The sequence below is a fragment of the Babylonia areolata genome, chromosome 1 (genome assembly GCF_041734735.1).
Source record: "Babylonia areolata isolate BAREFJ2019XMU chromosome 1, ASM4173473v1, whole genome shotgun sequence".
NCBI classification, from domain to species: domain Eukaryota; kingdom Metazoa; phylum Mollusca; class Gastropoda; order Neogastropoda; family Buccinidae; genus Babylonia; species Babylonia areolata.
The window spans coordinates 37,483,791-37,497,543 of record NC_134876.1 but is presented as its reverse complement, the minus strand read 5'-3'; the positions used below and the strand labels follow the sequence as shown (position 1 = coordinate 37,497,543).

At 40.4% G+C, this 13,753-nt stretch overlaps 1 protein-coding gene and 1 non-coding gene across 3 annotated transcripts in view; both read right to left on the bottom strand.

Moving 5' to 3' along the window:
- The window catches only part of LOC143282576 (monocarboxylate transporter 9-like), a 53,069-nt gene that overhangs the window by 31,511 nt on the left and 7,805 nt on the right, over positions 1–13,753 (bottom strand). Inside the window, exon 1 of one of the 2 annotated variants that reach the window (XM_076588268.1) lies at positions 4,089–4,216. The exons of the other annotated variant lie outside the window; for it this stretch is intronic. The gene's annotated coding sequence lies outside the window, so the exon portion shown is untranslated. Of the gene's footprint in view, positions 1–4,088; positions 4,217–13,753 lie in introns of those variants that run through there. 2 annotated transcript variants of the gene reach the window in all.
- On the bottom strand, positions 13,579–13,652 carry Trnak-uuu (transfer RNA lysine (anticodon UUU)). Its single transcript has one exon. It is a non-coding gene; the product is annotated as a tRNA-Lys (tRNA).

The following is a 13,753-nucleotide window of genomic DNA, read 5'->3' as shown; positions in this document are numbered from 1 at the left end:
TCCCTTTCAGGAACATTTTCAACTGTGGGAACAGCCAGAAGTCACATGGAACCATGTCAGGAGAGTAGGGAGCCTGACGAAGCACAGGTGTATTGTGTTTGGACAAGAAACCCTGTATCAAATATGAAGAATGGGCGGGTGTTTTAACGTGATGGAGCGCCAATTGCCCATTGCCCACAGGTCCCGCCGTTTGCGTCGCACAGCATCACGAAGGCGATGCAGAACCTCTTGGTAATAGTCCTTGGTGATGGTTGTGCCATGTGGTGCATACTTGTGATGAACCACGCCACTCGAGTCAAAGAAGACTGTCAGCATGACTTTGACACTGCTGCGGACCTGCCTTGCTTTTTTTGGCCTCGGAGATGTTGGATGCTTCCATTGTGATGACTGCAACTTGGTTTCTGGGTCGTACCCATAAACCCAGGACTCATCGCCAGTGATCACTGTGTTGAAGAAGTTGGGATCACTGTTCAGAGTCTCCAACATGTCCTGTGCGATCTCCGAACGGAGTTGCTTCTGCTCAATCGTTAGCAGCTTTGTAACTTCACTGAGATTCTCCTTTAGCCCAAATCCTCCTGAATAATGGAATGAACGGATCCAATGCTGACGCCCACCTCGTCTGCAAGTTCTCTGATCATGATTTGACAATCCTGCATCACCAGGGTCCTGAATTGGTCAATGACAATCTCATTTCGGGATGTTGAGGGCCTACCAGAATGTGCTTCACTCTCCACTGATGTGCGGCCATCTTTGAAGCGGTTGTACTACTCCTTTATCTATGCGGTGCCCATTGCTTCATCCCCGAAGGCCTGTTGAATCTTGTGGATCATTTCCACTTGGGAATTGCCAAGCTTAACACAAAATTTGATGCAGTAAAGTTGTTAGTTTTTCAGTCATTTTGTCAAAAACGAAAATCCAACGGCGCTCACTTCCACTTCCTTGCTCATTGGTGGTCTGCCGTCGACAGACAGCTTCTGCAGGCGGGAAAGAATTCACGCATATGCATTAGGGTCACCTACATATGTGCACCAAACCACGCCTCCCTAGCTTCATTTATTTACGCACGAAAAAATAAGGTCGGATACTTTTTTAACACACCTCATATATTCCCTTCATTCCTGGAAATAGTGAAGAGAAAGAAAGTATGAAGCAAGGTGCTTATTTCAGAGACTTACGGCAACGTGGCTCATTACAGTACACTAATATTATCATATACTGTTGTGTACAGAATTGATGTGAGAAGTTGTCTGTGACCCTGTTGACACAATAGGGTGACATCTCTGGTGACATTCAAGTGTAAAACAGGTGAATTTGGGGGGGGGGGGGTGGTTGTGAAAAAAACCTTGGCAAACAGATTTCACTTGAATCTTATTTCCCTGGCAGCGAAAGGGTTAAATATATTCCTTTTGTGTTTGCCTACATTAAACTGATTCAACGCAGTTTGCAATTTTCAGCGACAAACTCCTTAAAACTGACCACTTTTGGGTGACTTAAATCAAGATTGTAAATTCATCTTTAATAATCAACACTTCATTTTATACTCATTAGAAAGGTGGTGTTGAGCTGTTTGTTTTGCAACCAATCTGACATAAATTGGTTCAGGAATTACTTAGATATCTAACATTTACCACCTGTCAACACACAGTTTTCGTCAATTTTAGCCAGACAAAGGCCATTTCACTTGCCAGACCCCGTGGTTGTCTTTGCAATTTGCTTAATTAGCAAATATATAGTGGGGGTACCCTACAGTGACCTTTCACTTGCCTGCGGCAATAGCTGACCACTGCTCTCTCTCTCCCTCTGTAACCACAAAGGCCAGTGTCTCACCACATCACTTCAGTTGACTGTGTCACGTGTTGATAACGTTTTAAGTCGGTAAACATTGTCAAAAGAATTGCACTGGTGTTCAGTCACAGGTCTTATTATTGCAAATTATCATCATGTCCCTATGATGGGTGAAACTAGTTATTTAAAAGTCAAGTCAGTCACTGACGCAGAATGAGTGTTGACATCAAAATCTTTTCGTCTCTGCTCACTGATCTACTAGTGAACTGTGAACTGTCTGAGAATATTCTCTCAAATGAAAAAGTATAATACAGGCCATACTTAGCTCTGTAGATGTTTGGCTTTGACACAACTGGATAAACTGTAAGTGTATAAGCTAACAGAATCCACTTGATAGTCAAGCCATTAAAGTTTTTCCAATCAATGAGTTGAGCATAGACTTACAATTTCATCTCTCGGGTTGCAAGAATTTAATATCAAAGCCACTTTTTCTATCATCTTATTTACCATTCATGTATCATTTCATATGCTGATATCAGTATTGCTACAGTGTTACCCTTGACTTACTCTAGGTATTGCCAACTTTACAGTTACAGTGTGCTTAGTCTTCTATAATCATAACAATGTGGGTGTCGTATTCTGTTGTGGTGATTACAAGATTTGGATTGATATCAGTTATCAGTTAAAACCAACTTGTATGTATCGCAGTCTGGTAATTGTAAGTCAGCCATCATGCTTTTTCCTATACAGCTTACTCCTGTGAAGTGCTACTTGACAACTGATTCATTTGAGTCACTGACACAGTGTAAGTTTTACATAATCTATACTGCCAGTGTACTTTCACTAAATCAGCATTAGCTACTTTAACTACACTGTTTAAATGTATCAGAAATGTCATTTGATGTCAGTGTTTGGTCTTCACACACATGCATTATGTTATGTTGTTGCCAATGCGAAACCGAGTGGTAGTCATTCCATGTTAATATGTATACATGTGCTTATTATCCACTTGCATGACAGGCAAGTACTTATGACATTTGTTGTTTGTGTCTTTACAGGCACAGCCTTCTTTTCTTCTTCCTTACCACCTTTAACTATTCTAAATAAAACAATAGAAAACCCTTTTGTGGCTGGCCTCTATATGCCCCATGCTTATGCCAGGAGCTATCTATCCTTTCACTTTCTATCCTGTTAATTCATCAATCCTTTAACCACTCGGCTACATATAGATGTCTACTGCAGGCAGTGCACCATGATGTATACACACTATAGTTAAAAGGCAATACTGTTTGAAGTTCTCTTACTTAACATAGACCATGATGGCAAGAGTCTTGTGATGTTCTCTTCAGTTTTATATCACTAAGAGTGACAGAGTCATGTGCATTATCAATGTGAATTCTTTCTTGCAACAATCAGAAACAGTTGGGTGTTCTTATTTCTGATCAACATCTCCACTCCATAGTGGGTGTGTAAAGATTTCCATTTTCAGCTCAGATATCTAAACCATTCCAGTGCATTACTTCATTGCAAGTCTAAATATTCTTATTAACTGTCTGAGAATCATACAAGTCTTTTGTCATACAAATGTCTTTTGTCAAATCAGCCCTGAACTGATATGTGAGCCTATGAAGTAGATACAAAACCTTAACAGAACAGTACAATATTATAACCATAATCATCAATCTATAAAAATTATCAGGTATCCAATGTGAGTGTTTCACAAGGCAACGCAAAAGAGTGCTGGCAAATGAATGGAAAAGGAAGGGTTAATAAATAAATATCAATACTTCCACATTTAACATAAGAAGCAATCTGAAAAATCCAAAACAACAGGACATATAATATATAATCCATTTACACAATTCATGCAATGAAAGTGGATACAATTGGGGCAGCCTGAGGTGACAGCCCGATACAGAAGACTGGCAGATTTGTTGACCGCCATCACCCCAAGCAGAGGAAATGGGTAATGATGATGATGTGATGCAATGTACAACTATAGTTTGAATATATATGCATGCACCAACAACTAAAGGCCAGCATTCTATAGATATAATTTTTATCAAAAATGTGATTTGAGAGAGTGTGTGGGTTGTGTATATGCAGACATGTATGCACTATGTGTTGTGCATGTGTGCATGAAATAATCCTGAGCCTGTGTTTGTACATATATGTATTTGTATTGTGTGTATGTCATTATGTGTGTCTTCAAGTTCAAGTGTCTTCACGACTCCTCACTTCTGTTGTTAGGCCAAAAGGTTCAACAAATTAGCACAAATCAGGCGATCATTCCAACCACTTACCTTTTCACCAACATTTGTGTGAAGAGCTTACAATGGCTTTGTTTCTTAACCTTGTCTTTCTGATACTATAAGTATAACAGGCTACATAAAGCTAAGATCAAATACGGACTGTTGAGGACAATCCAGTCATCAGGAATATATGGGCTTTAAAAATCAACAAAATATATTGTCTGGGCGACTGTTGACGATGCACAAATCAATAAAACCTGCTGCAGAGTATGACGTGTCCGTAAGTCACATGAAATGAGCTCAGCATCATGCCCACAACAGCTGCTTCATTAAACCTTTTAGCCCAATCCATTCCATTTTCCACAAATAGGCCCACTGCAGGAAGCCACATTCCAAATGGCTCAATGCTGTATGGGTTTTTATCAATTAAAAACAAAGGTAACATTTACAGAACATTACAAACAAAACATACATGTTTGTCACTTTCTAATGACCAGGCTCACATAGATTTTCATTTGCATATTTAGTTGTTTTACCCATATGATACCCCTGTTCATTCACGCTTTCTCACAATCCCATGCTTTCTCTCACTTTGAAAGAAATCATAGGGGTGCCCCCACGCTTTCTCTCACTTTACGAGAAAGCGTGGGATTGTGGATTTGTCTGAATGAAGTGATGCCTCCTTGAGTAACTGAACTGAAACTGTAATAATATATTGTACTTGTATGGTGCAAACTCCCAATATAAAAAAAATAATGGGCTCTAATCGCTTCACATGAAACATACACAAAAGTGCATTTCACCCACAGAACGCACGCAAGGATATATATAGAGAGAAGTGAAAAAAAAAATCAATGTACAACACAAAACAATTCCAGATTTGAATCATCACATAAAAAGCACAAAATAATTATGCCCTACACATGCACACATTCACAATCACACATGCATGCACACACAAGAGTAAACACCCACTCACAAGCATACCCACTACATGAAAAATTCAATGGAGAGGTTTTGGGTGGGGAGGTGCACAAGGGCAGTGTAGAATGTGGGAGGAAAGACAAACATCTACGCTTCATAATATCTAAATGCCATTTTGAATAATAATAATAATTATTATTATTATTATTATTATTATTATTATATTTATATAGCGCTGAATCTTGTGCAGAGACAAATCAACACACTTTCACACCGGTCATTCTCACGCATGCATAACTCTAAAACTGGAAAAACTGAAGACAAGGAAGAGGCAGGGAAGGGACGCTATTTGGTAGGTACAGTCAAGCTTTTCAGTGGAAGGCTCTGGCACCTAAGCCAGGGCATCATGAACATCCTCCTTGAAAGCCACCCAATATATCCTTCATGTTTTTTTTTATTTATTCAAATATTACACAGTACAAGGAACAAAACATTTGACGAACGATTAACATTAACATTAACAATAGCAGGGAAAAAATAATTCTAAAAAACAAAACAAAACGTCAACAAAAACTCAATATAACTGACTAATTATCATTTCATCAGAAACTGGTCTTAGTGTGGAAAAGATGTACATTTACATTCCATGTGAAAGACTATCTATCTAAATGTCATGAACACTTACATCATCCACATCATTTTGTTATCTCTGTATATCTATCTATCATATCATTGCAAAGTTCCACATTTTTTCCTAATAAAGAAATAAAATAGACCAGATCATAATTCATACACAATTAAAACCAAAAAAACAAAAAAGAGAGACAAGGCCTTCAAGACTCGCTTATGATACAGATTCTAAAAAGATAAATAAAAATATAAGTAAAATAAAATCTTTAAAAAAAATCTAAATCATAAAAACATGTTCTCTATATGATAGTATAAAGCTTAGGGTAAAAAAACAACAAAAAACAAAACAAAACAAAAAAAACCCACAAGAGAAGGAAGGCCTTCAAGACTCACTTGTGACATGTGCTGTGAAGTAATCGCGAGACTAAAAAAATTTTTTTTTAAATTAAAAAAATATTTTTAAAAAATCGTTAAAAATGGGTCCTGAATCAATTATTGATAAGCTTTGAAAAAAAACACACAAAAAAAACCAGGCCTTCCAGCTGGATCAAACCACGGATGTTCTGCTCAGAAACAAGTCATCTAATCCCCTAAGCTGCTCGACCAAATTTAATATTTTTCAAAGCTATTGGTCTTTTTGCACAATAAAAATATTATTGTATCTGAAGTAATAACACCATTTAAATCATGTTTTCTTGACATATCTTGATTGTTTAAGAAATTATTTTAATTCAGCTGTAAAGGAGACGCTGACATCGCCTCAGGCACAATGCAACACCAATCTGACATGGAAAGAAACTTTCAATTCAATTTTTCTGTTGTGTTCATTCCAGTTAATTCAGTATCCACTTTAGAATATTCATATACAGTAAACACATCTATGGTGCAGTGAGTTACTGTATGTGTTCTGTCCAGAATTTGTATTTCTTTTCTTGTTCTTGCAAACAAGTAAAACAATGTCATGCTGTCTTCAGACCAAGCATGGCCTTCATTCTAGCAAGGGTAAATGGCGTTTTCAGACTCCACGTGTAGCCTCAACTAAAATAAACAATTAATGATCTGGAAATAATGTTTAATTCAGGAGACTTACAACCTATTACTGGTATGACTGTGAAGAAATTTTTGTCCTACTATATTTAAGCCAAATTTGTTATTGGCAAAGTATTTCTAGAGAAAATGGCAATGTTAAAGTTAACCACGGACACACAGTAACACACAGTCACACACACGCACAGACAACCGAACACCAGGTTATAATATAGACTCACTTTGCTTACACGAGTGAGTCAAAAAAGGCATAAAAGCAGATTTGAACCAAGCATTTTTTGGCGATAGGAAGGTCTTACCCACAGTGCTAATTGGATGTACAAATGACGTTCAAAAATTAATATCTAAATATGTTTTTTAAGCATGATAATTCAGTTTTGGTATTCAAGCTGATAATGTCTTTTACTTAGTTTTAAATCATGTTATTTTCGCGTATCTTGGGCATTTACAAAATTTTTTAAGTCAGTGATGAAGGATACGTTGCCATCGCCTGAAGCACACCACAACATGTATCCGCTTTCTCCACATCATGGATCGTGTTCAACATGCTCAACCGACAGAAACTAGGCCTACAACAGCATCCATTCAGTTTAAATCATGTTGGGTTTTTTTGTCTGTGTGTGTGGGTTTTTTTGTTTTTTTTTTGTTTCTTTTCTCAATGATTTAAGAAATTCTTTTAATTTGGCGGTAAAAGAGATGTTGCCATCGCCTCAGGCACACCACAACATGTAGCTTATTTCTGAAGTTCTGCACAGACCAGTCTAGACGAGGCTGACAAAAACTCACCGAAACATGAAACAGTCAATTCAAATTTTCTTGTATGCTTATTTAGTTAATTCAGTGCCCACTTTACAATATTCATATGCAGTAAACACGTCGATGGTGTAGTTAGTGTCACTGTATGTGTTCTGTCAAGAATCTGCATTTCTTTTCTTTTAAATGTGAACAAGAAACATGTCATGCTGTCTTCTTGCCAAATGGGAAGCAGTATTATGGTATTTTTGGAATTGGATCGAGTCTCAACAAAATAAACCGTTAATAGTCCAGAAATACAGCCTAATTCCGGAGACTTACAACCTATCATTGGTACAACTGTGAAGATTCTTTTCCTCTGTTTAATCCAAATTTGGTATTGGCAAAGTATTTTCTGAGAAAATGGCAATGTTAAAGTTTATCACAGACACACAGGCAGACAACTGAACACCGGGTTATAACATAAACTCATTTTCTTTATACAAGTGAGTAAAAAAGCACAACTAAACATGACTGAGATGTGATACATTTTGATTTCACTTTTCTTTTCTTTTTTATTATCATTTTTGGCACACATATGTAATCTTTTGAAAATTTTGTGTGATATCAGACAGATATAGTGAACAAATTCATCTATTAAGAAGTCCTGCACATGGATGCCACTTTTTTTTTCTCTCTCCAGTTCTGCTGGTTTCATATTTAAGTCAAACTCATACCTTTCCATTTCACCTTACGAATATTCTATTAATCTGACACATACAAACACACATGAAATTTACCAAGTCTTTTCCTCTGTACCAAATAGTACCAGTTCAAAATTAAAAGATAATCTTTCGTAATGAGATTGAGAGCTATTTTTTAATGTGTTTCCAAGTTCTCTCCTGAAAAAACGTGAGAACTGACAATTCGATAAATAGTGGTAAACTGTCTTTTTTTCTATCTTGAAACTACATCTATCACTTTCCTGAAACTACATCTATCACTTTCAGTAAATCTCATTTTTTTAAATAACATGTTCATTGCCAATATTCTGTGACATATTCTAAGCTGAAACCATTTAAGTTTTATCTCTTTAGTTTCTTAGCTCATGTCAAAACCTCTTCCCATCTAATACAAGTGTATTGATATATTTTTCCAGCTCAGAAAGGCTTTCATATTGGACACCTGATCTTTTCAATCATGATTTTATAATGTCTTTGATCCCTTTTTGGTTGTGGTTATGTTTTGTTATGTGCGGGTTCTCTCACTGCTATCTCAATATTCCAATGCCATGTTTATTTGTAGAGCCGACGCCAGAGGTTGCTTTTGACGGTGGGAGGGACCCTCACATCCCACTGGACAGCTACCACCCGCCCAAGCTGGGCAGCCCCCAGCCATTTAGGTGCTGTCCTGCCACAACCTGCCTTCTATGGGTGTATGAAGATTAGGAGAATATCCAACAGGCAGGTCGTTAATTTCCACACCAGGTAAAAAGAAAACTTCAAGAAACGGATCAACAATGAAACTGGCCTGTTGGAATGATCGGACAATGATGCTTGGGCTCTCCCAAGACCTGCAAGACATCAGCGACGCTAGAAAGACAGCCGTCATAAACAGCGAGCTGAAGAGACTTAATGTGGACATTGCCACTCTACAAGAAACACGGCTGGTTGACTCTGGAACACTAAAGGAGAGGGACTACACCTTCTTCTGGCAAGGAAAGAGCTCTGATGCCCCAAGAGAGTACGGAGTAGGCTTTGTAGTTAGGAACAGCCTGCTGAACATGATCAAACCAGGCAGCGGCAGTTCAGAACGACTATTGACTCTCCGCCTCAACACCTCCAAAGGCTATGTCACTCTCGTCACCACATTTGCTCCAACACTGTCCACCTCTCCAGACGCCAAGGATGAGTTCTACGAAAATCTCGCATCAACTATAAGGAACATCCCCAGGACTGAACAACTTGTTCTCCTGGGCGACTTCAATGCCAGAGTGGGTGCAAACAACGATTCGTGGCCCTCCTGTCTTGGTTCCTTTGGAGTGGGGAAAATTAATGAGAACGGACAGCGACTACTTGAGTTTTGTACCTGCCGTAACTGTGCAATACCAACTCCTTCAAGACGAAGCCCCAACACAAAGTCTCCTGGAGGCACCCGTGCTCAAACACTGGCACCAACTGGATCTGATCCTGTAAGACGAGCTGCCATCAAAAACATTCTCCACACTCGCTCTTACCACAGCGCAGACTGCGACACGGACCACTCTCTGGTATGCTGCAAGATCAGACTGCAACCAAAGAAGTTCTACTGCTCAAAGAAACAAGGGATCTCTCGCACTGACGTCAGCAAGATGTCTCAGCAAGACATTGTAGAACAGTTTGCAGAGGCCTTTGAGAGAGAATTCGATGCATTGAAGCCCAGAGACTCTGCCACAGAAAGATGGGAAACACTACGAGACACCATGCACCACATTGCTATGGCCACCTTTGGGAAGAAAACCGCGAAGTCCCACGACTGGTTTGAGGCCAAACCATCAGAGATGACTCCCAGTATTGAGGCCAAGCACGCTGCACTCACCGAGTACAAACGGTCACCCAGTGAGAAGAACCTGCAAATCCTCAGGGCCGCCAGGAGTAAGGTTCAGGTTAACGCCAGGTGATGTGCAAATGAGTACTGGACAGAGCTCAGCGAAGAGATACAGAATGCTGCTGAAAGAGGCAACATCCGAGGGATGGATGATGGCATCAAGAAGGCACTGGAACCAACACAGAGCAAGACTGCCCCCCTCAAATCCTCCACTGGGGAAGTAATCAACGATCCTAGCCAGCAGATGGAGAGATGGGCGGAACAGTACTCTGTAGTCTGACCTCTACTCCACAGAAAACATGGTGTCCAACTCAGCCCTCGATGCCATCTAGTGCATGCTGGTCATGGAAGAACCTGACACAGAGCCAACTGAGGACAAACTCAGCAAGGCCATTAACAGCCTGGCATCAGGCAAGGCACCTGGCAGTGACGGAATTACCCAAGACCTCATTAAACACTGCAAGACTACTCTTCTGCATCCTCTGCACAGTACTCTGCCAGTGCTGGAATGAGGGAGCTGTACCACAGGACATGAGGGACGCCGAGATTATCACCCTGTACAAAAACAAGGGTAAAAGGAGCGACTGCAACAACTACAGAAACATCTCGCTTCTCAGCATTGTAGGCAAAGTCTACGCTCGGGTCCTCCTAATTCGCCTGCAGAAACTGGCCGAACACGCTTTTCCAGAATCAGTGCAGTTTCCGAGCAGAGAGAGCCACGGTAGACATGATCTTCTCCCTCTGCCAAATCCAGAAGTGCAGAGAGGATGCCCCTGTATGTCGCATTCATTGACCTCACCAAGGCCTTTGACCTAGTCAGCAGAGACAGCCTTTTCAGGGCTCTTCGAAAGATCGGCTGCCCCCCCCCCCCGAAACTGCACAGCTTGACTGAGTCCTTCCACTCCAACATGAAAGAGACGGTGCAGTTTAATGGTAACCTCTCCAAGCCCTTCAACATACACAGCAGTGTCAAACAAGGCTGTGTCCTCGCCCCTACCCTATTTGGAATCTTCTTTGCTCTTCTCCTGAGGCCTGCGTTCAGCACAGCACAATAAGGGATCTACCTGCAGACGAGATCAGATGGCAGGCTCTTCAATCTCGCCCGCCTCAGAGCAAGGACAAAAGTCCACGAAGCCCTCATCAGAGACATGCTCTTTGCCGACCATGCTGCAGTTGTGACCCACACCCAGCGAGACTTGCAGTCACTAACGGACCGCTTCTCCCAGACCTGCAAAGATTTCGGTCTGACCATCAGTCTCAAGAAGACAAATGTCCTAAGCCAAGACACGCCATCTCCACGAGCCATCACCATTGATGACTACGAGTTTGAAGCCATCCATCAATTCACTTACCTTGGGTCCACCATCACTGACAACCTCTCCCTTGACACCGAGATCGACAAGAGGATCGGGAAGGCAGCCACAACGCTAGCTGGCCTCACACAAAGAGTTTGGACAAATCCCAAGCTGACCACGAAGACAAGGATGGCTGTATACAATGCCTGCGTCCTCAGCACCTTGCTGTATGGCAGTGAGGCGTGGACCACACATACTTGTCAGGAGAAAAGGCTTAATACCTTCCACCTGAGAAGCCTATGGTGCATACTCGGCATCTCCTGGCAAGACAAGGTGGCAAACACCAAAGTCCTGTCTCGCGCTGGCCTCCCGACCGTGTATGCCATGCTGAGACAGCGTTGGCTGCGCTGGCTGGGCCACGTTCGCCGCATGGTAGATGGTCGCATCCCAAAAGACATCCTTTATGGAGAGCTCGCCATGGGACAAAGAAGCATCGGCTGCCCACAGCGGAGATACTAAGACGTTTGCAAACGTGACATGAAGGCGCTTGAGATCAACACTGAATCCTGGGAGAACCTTGCAGATGACCACAACAGGTGGAGAAACACTATCAAGAACCAGCTACGCATTGGTGAGGACAAACTGTCAGCTGCAGCAGCAGAAAAGCAAGCTCGCAGAAAAGGGATGGCAGCTGACCGACCAGCATCAGCTTACACATGTGACCGTTGCGACAGAGACTCTCTCTGGCATCGGTCTCTACAGTCACAGGAAACACTGCTTGGTCCAAGCAGACAGCCCAATTAGACATTAGGTCAGATAGTCTCTATCCATGGTCAGCCATGACCAAAGGAGGACTACTGATCTCAACATTCCAATGCAATGTTTATTTTTCTCATATAATTCTTAACCAACTGAATACAGCTGATTTTACGAATCCCATTTTTTCTAATCATGTTTCATAGCTTATGAATCTGTTATCTTTAATCATATGTTTAACTAAGAACACATTACACTGTATCCATTTCCTGCAGCAAAAATGTTATTTCCAACTTAAATTTATCACTGCAAAAGATAGGTTCAGCAGCAAGTTCCTGACAACAGTTCAAATCTATTTGTTCACAGAAAGGTTCACAAGTATAGAAAACATCCTTCCAAAATCTATAAACTTTACTTTCTATTTTCCAAAATCTTTAAATTTTATTTTCTAAACATCTGTTTGCTCCAAACATGTCAAAAGTGATCTATATCAAGGCAAAAAAACAGTAATGTTTTCCTCCATTTACAATTTTTTGTGAACACTTTATTAACCCATTTTCAAAGACTATCAGTGTATGCAAGTTTTGATCTGTGATATTCCTATTCCGCCCTTCTGGATATTTTGTATGGTGCATTTCCTTTTAATTTTATCTGTTTTATTATCCCATACAAATTTGTAGCACATCTTTTGCAACTGCATAATTTGAGAATCAGTTGGCTTAGGGAGAAAAATCCACAGATAAAACTAATTTTGACATTATGTAGGGTTTCCAGACTCCTTTTGTCTGATTTTCGTGCATGTTCCCTGGTTGTTGTTTTTTTTTTAGTGAGAACCCTGTGCACATGCTCGTCTCCATTTCCTGTTTTTTTCACATCACCAAAGGCTAAAATTTCATTGTGGAAATCGCTGTTCTGACGAAAGGATTTTGAACATTTTTGGTGACTATTTTTGCAAGTTTAAAAGATAAATTTGGTTTTATATTTATACCCACTATTTGCTTTAGTCTTCTATGTTTATTTTGAGTGTGTTTGACACATTTCAGCCATTACTTATTCAAACTGATCCATTTATAAACTCTGCCAAAAAGTTGTCTGAACACAGTCAGTGCAAACTCAGAAAAGCTAGCTATGATGGTGGGCTGCCCATGACAGCATATGATCTACTTATCATTCTGCAGGCAATGATAGCTCCACCATGAAAGCGGGCCTGCAAACCCACCCTACAATTACAGATTTGAGTACTGCCACTCTCCCTGGTAGAGTTATTACTCTTCTGGTCCAGATTCAAATAAAGTTGGGACTTCTAATAATTTGTCAATTGTGTTTATTTCTGTCACAGTCAATATATTTTTTACTGTTAATGAACCAAAACCCTAGTATTTTAAATGCTTTAGGATTCCATTCCATTCTGTTATGTGCTAAGTTGATTCTCTGTGAGTTTTCAGTTTTCAGTAGTTCAAGGAGGCATCACTGCATTCAGACAAATCCATATACGCTACACCACATCTGCCAAGCAGATGCCTGACCAACAGTGTAACCCAACGCGCTCAGTCAGGCCTTGAGAATACAAACGTCCCTGGGTGGGTACGAACCACCAACCTTTCGGTTAAAAGCCGAACGTGCTAACCGACTGCGCCACAGAGACCAGTTGATTCTCTGTGAGTTTTGAGTTTTTTCTTTACTAAGCCACACATTCTTCTTTCATAATTCAATTTAAATCCCGATATATCCTCATACGTTTTAAGA